This window comes from Apodemus sylvaticus, chromosome 2 (genome assembly GCF_947179515.1).
Source record: "Apodemus sylvaticus chromosome 2, mApoSyl1.1, whole genome shotgun sequence".
Classification (NCBI taxonomy): domain Eukaryota; kingdom Metazoa; phylum Chordata; class Mammalia; order Rodentia; family Muridae; genus Apodemus; species Apodemus sylvaticus.
In genome coordinates this window covers 166,608,056-166,613,859 of record NC_067473.1, presented here as the reverse complement: position 1 = coordinate 166,613,859, position 5,804 = coordinate 166,608,056, and the positions used below count along the sequence as shown (strand labels likewise).

At 38.5% G+C, this 5,804-nt stretch overlaps 1 protein-coding gene across 25 annotated transcripts in view; it reads left to right on the top strand.

The window, feature by feature from the left end:
- The window catches only part of LOC127679301 (killer cell lectin-like receptor 5), a 403,713-nt gene that overhangs the window by 87,799 nt on the left and 310,110 nt on the right, over positions 1-5,804 (top strand). The window lies entirely within an intron of this gene.

Genomic DNA, 5,804 nt, shown 5'->3' with positions numbered 1-5,804 from the left:
TGTGGGAGGACCATGAATACAGAATTACATTATAATTAATTGTTTCTTCTCTAAAGCTTTGAAGTCTGATGAGCAGCATAAGAAGATGTTGATGGCTGGGTTAATCATTTGGGGTTTTTATTTCATGTGGGGACACGGAAGCACAGAAATCCATGTTTGGTTTAAGAGAATCCTAAAGTTTCTAGAAGTCAGTGTCTGTTTGGTATTCCTACTGCTTGCTGGGGATTGAATTACAAATCAGTACCCCTGAGAATTTTGATAGTTTTGGTCCATGGGAAAATTTGAGTCTCCATCTTTGTTGCTGTCAGAACATGGATCTTTTTAGTAAGAATGTATTTATCAACCATTTATGCTAAAATGGGCTTATATAGCATTTACACCGGTATAAAAACAATGATATGTGTGTGTGTGTGTATGTGTGTGTGTGTGTATTTGTGTGCACATGTGTGTGTATCTTTCCTTCTGACACATTATGAGAGAATTGGACTTTTCTTAATGAAGAGACCATTCTTGTAGCAGGCAATGGAGTTACACCATGGTGTATACACATTACAACTCTGCCAGTGACAGTGAATGAGACTGGAAAGATGAGAATATCAAGTATCACAATGAACCTTGCTTACCCTTCAGTGTGGCTTGTCCTCTTTAACTGACAAAGTTTATTGATAATCATTAATTTTTTTTTCAGGATTTGGAGATAACAAACAGCTCTTGTATACATTCTCACTACTCTGTGATAGTAGGATATAATGATTCTCATTATGTCAGGATAATGTATTTAAAAGTGCTACATTATAGAATTTGTGACAGGAAACACAAACACCAAAACAACTTTGAAGTATTCCAGACTCACATAAATGATTTTGTGTCATTATTTTAAAATAACTTAATTATCTGTAAAGGATAATCCCTAAGATTTTGAGGTTGTGGGTGGAGAATTATAGCTTTCAGGAATATATTGACATTCCAGAAAATTCCAGTACAGTCTGAGCTACACATTGATAATTCTTCACAGAAAAATGAAGGTTGGAAATAAAGTTTGTTAATAGGGCATATTCATTCACAGTACTTCATTAAAGAAAATATTCCTATTAAGATGATGTTGCTGTACAAACTGCATACATTTCAATTTATTCAAATTGAGCATTTGTGCATGTGGGCACAATACTTAAGGCATCAACATAATCAGGACAACAGACTATCAACATCAAAGCCTTTCTCGTATATCTCTTATTTCTCCTAAGTAACAGACTGTAACAGAGACTATGGCACAATTCTGAGCACACAGTAGTTTGTAGACCACTATGCAGACAATGTATGCTTGGAATTTTGCCATCACTTTACCTGCCTCTGGGTAGCAAGTGCTCATTGCTTCTTCTCCAGCCCTGGGATCTCAGAAGCCTCTGCTTCATATAGATCTTGGTTGTTTCAGAAGCCTAATCTTCCTGGAATCATAAAGTTGTTCTTAGGCCTGGTTTGCTTCACTTTGCACACCATTCTCAAGTTCACCCATGCCCATCACATACGTTGGTATATCCCTTTAGGTGTCAGTGTGAGAAATGATGCCAGTCTACGACCCAATGTGACTTGAGAAACACTGTAGTGGTGACTAGACTGGAATTCTTCACTTTACCTAGCATGGACTAAAACTAGTGGTGACCCTACTGCCTCTTTCTTTGGAGTGCTCTGGTTATAGCACAAGTTATTATGCTGGGCTGATTCATTTCCCTTTAAGCATTCTTTTGTGTATATGTGCTACATTTTCTCTACTGATTCATGCATGATTGACACATAAATTGTTTTTTGTATCTCTACTGTTATTAACAATGTTGCACAGATCATGGGTGTGCAGGGTACTCTGGGCATTATAGAATTTCAAATTCTGAGACCTATGAGATTTTTCTTTTGTCTTTTTACAGAAGTTAAATAAGTACATGGTTCTGGTAACAGAATACCAGAAAATAAGTTTAACCATTTACCTTCTCTGTTGTAGGTAGAGGAGTTGAAAGACACTGGTTCTGCTATGGTATAAAATGCTATTATTTCATCATGGACAGACAAACATGGAGTTGATGTAAGCAGATGTGTGTGAATTACAGGCTATCTCTTCTGAAGATAGATGATGAGGATGAACTGGTACTGTAGAATTTTTCTTGACCCTTTATTTTCTTTGACTCTGTCTTTAACACTTAATAATAAGATACTGAATCCTGTTTTCTTTCTTCACGTGTGTATGGTTTTCCTATAATGTGAGCAAAACTGTGGGACACAGTTCTGTTAAAAGGAGACTCATGTGAAAATTCTTTGTTAAGATCTGTACCCCATTTTCTAATAGGGTTATTTGGTTCCCTGGGGTCTAACTTCTTGAGTTCTTTGTATATATTGGATATTAGCCTTCTATCAGATGTGGGGTTGGTGAATATCCTTTCCCAATTTGATGGTTGCCGTTTTGTCCTTTTAACAGTGTCCTTTGCCTTACAGAAACTTTGTAATTTTATGAGGTCCCATTTGTCAATTCTTGATCTTAATGCATAAGCTATTGGTGATCTGTTCAGGAACTTTTCCCCTGTGCCCATGTCCTCAAGGGTCTTCCCCAGTTTCTTTTCTATTAGTTTCAGTGTGTCTGGTTTTACATGGAGGTCCTTGATCCACTAGGAGTGAAGTTTAGTACATGGAGATAAGAATGGATCAATGCGCATTCTTCTGCATGCTGACATCCAATTCGGATGGCCGAGAGGCACCTTAAGAAGTGTTCAACATCATTGGTCATTAGGGAAATACAGATCAAAACAACCCTGAGATTTCACCTTACACCAGTCAGAATGGCTAAGGTCAAAAACTCAGGAGACAGCAGGTGTTGGCGAGAATGTGGAGAAAGAGGAACACTCCTCCACTGCTGGTGGGGCTGTAAGATGGTACAACCACTGTGGAAATCAGTCTGGAGGTTCCTCAGAAAACTGGATATGACACTTCTGGAGGACCCTGCTATACCTCTCCTGGGCATATACCCAAAGGATTCTCCGGCATGCAATAAAGACACATGCTCCATTATGTTCATAGCAGCCTTATTTACAATAGCCAGAAGCTGGAAAGAACCCAGATGCCCCTCAAAGGAGGAATGGATACAGAAAATGTGGTATATTTACACAATGGAATACTACTCAGCAATTAGAAACAATGAATTCACAAAATTTTTAGGCAAATGGTTTGATCTGGAAAATATCATCCTAAGTGAGGTAACCCAATCACAAAAGAATACACATGGAATGCAATCTCTGATAAGTGGATATTAATTAGCCCAGAAGCTCTGAATACCCAAGGCACAAACTGCATAACAAATGACTCCCATGAAGAAGTTTGGAGAGGGTCCTGATCCTGGAAAGGATTGATCTAGTATTGGAAGGGAATATAAGGACAGAGAAAAAGGAGGGAGGTGATTGGAGAAGGGATGGAGAGAAGAAGGTTTATGGGACATATGGGGAGGAGGGATCCTGGAAAGGGGAAATCATTTGGAATGTAAACAAAGAATATAGAAAATAAAAATATTAAAAAAAAAAAGAAAAAAAGGAGACTCATTACTCAAGACACTTGTAGCTCTCAGTTTCTATCATTTCTCAGGTTTCTACAGAGAGTCTCTCAGAAAGCTTGTCTTTCCCTGATGAAACTGCCAATAATCTATACTGCATAGTATTTTTATGTTTTGCTAAAAAGAAATCCATGTTCAGAAAGTTACTTAAAAGAAAGCAGAATTTCTAAGATTCTGACATTTCCTGTTTAAATTATTATTAGTGAAGTCTCTTCAAATACAAAGACTCTACTTTTCTAGAGAAAGAATTATAGGATCACTTTGAAACCTTTTAAATTACAACACAGTGTTTATTTATACATCAATTTGATACACATTAAAACAACATAAAAGGATTTTTAATGTCAAATAATGGTGGGATTTTCGATTTGATACAGTAAGCATAAGACTATTTTATAGTTATTTTTACTATTATAATTATTTTAGTTATTTATTTTTATACCTGACCACATCCCCTCTCTTCTTCACTTCCTCCAACAATCCTTACCCCATCTCCATCTCCATCTTCTCTGAGAGGGTGAGAACTTCCTTGGTATCCATTCACCCTGGAACATCAATTCTCCATGAGGATAGGTACATCCTCTCCCACTGAGCCCAGACAAGGCAGCCCAGTTAGAAGAGCATAACCATGCACAGGTAACAGATTTGGGGATAGTGACTGCTCCAGTTGTTCAGAAGTCACATGAAGACCAAGCTTCTCTTGTACAGGGAAGCATAGGTCCAGCCCCTTGTATGTCCTTTGTTTGGGGTTTTAGTCTCTGAGATCCTCAAGTTTCCAGGTTAGTTGATTCTGTTGGACTTCTTGTGGAGTTCCTATTCTGTTCAGGGTCACAGTCCTTCCTCCTATACTTTCTTGAGTCCCCAACCTCTATCCATTGTCTGGTATGGATGTCTATATCTGTATGAGTCAGCTGCTGGGTGGAGCCTCAGAGGACAGCCATGCTAGACTCCTTTCTAAAGCATAGCAGAGTTTGATTAATAGGGTCTGGGATTGGTGCTTTTTATGGGACTGGTCTCAAGCTGAGTCAGTAATTGTTTGGCTCTACCTTCATCAACAACCCATGCATTTCTTGTAGACAGGATGCATTTTGAGTGGATTGTACTGCGGGTGGATTGGTATCCCTATCACATTCGCAGAATATTTTCATGGTCAGAGGAGGCAGTGTCTCTCAGGCTCCATATCCCCAATGTTGTGAGTCACAGCTAATGACACCCCTACTGATTCATGTGCACCTCCCCTACACTGATCTCAACCTCATCCTGGAGATGTCCCTTACCACCTCCCCCATCATTTGCAGATTTCCATTCATTCTCTTGGCCCATCCCACTACCCCTCCCTACACTTGACCATGAACCCCCACTACCCTCCACTTCCCCTTTCCCTCTCAGTTTCTCCCTCCATCTGCTTTGTATGACCAATCCATTCATCTTCAAAGTGAGACTCAAGCACCCTTGCTTGTGCCCTTCTTCCTCTCCAGTCTCCTTATGACTATAGATTGTAGCATTGGCATCCTGGGTTTTATGGCTAATATCTACTGTCATGCATGTCATTTAGAGACTTGGTTACATCACTCAGGATAATATTCTCGTTTCATTCATTAGCCTGCAAAAATCATGAGGTCTTTTTTTGTAGCTAAATAGTATTACATTATGTAGATGTATCACATCTTTATCCAGTCTTCATTTGAGGAACATTTGTTTCTATTTTCTGGATATTACAAATAAACCTGCTATGAACATAGCTGAGCAAGTATTTTTGAGAATGGTCAGGCATCTTTTGTCTATATGCTCCAGAGTTGTATAACTGGATCTTTAGGTAGAACTTTTGGGAGTTTTCTGATAAAATACCAAATTCATTTCCAAAGTGGTTGTACAAGTTTTCACTCCCACCAGCAATTGAGAAGTGTTCCCTTTGCTCTACATCCTTGCCAGCCTGTGCTATCACTTGACATTTTAATCTTATCCATTCCTGTTGGTAAAAGATGGGATGTTAGAATTGTTTTGATTTGCATTTCCTTGATGTCTAAGTACTTTGAACATTTATTTATATGCATCTTGGTTTTTCAAGATTTCTCTGTTGGGAATTCTCTGTTTTGCTTTGGCATTGAGGATGCAATAGATTACATTGATACATCTGTCAATGAGAAAGCTAAATCTAAAAATTATCTGCCTTATGCAGGAAGATTGTGGGTTCAAGGACAGCCTTGGTTACACAGTG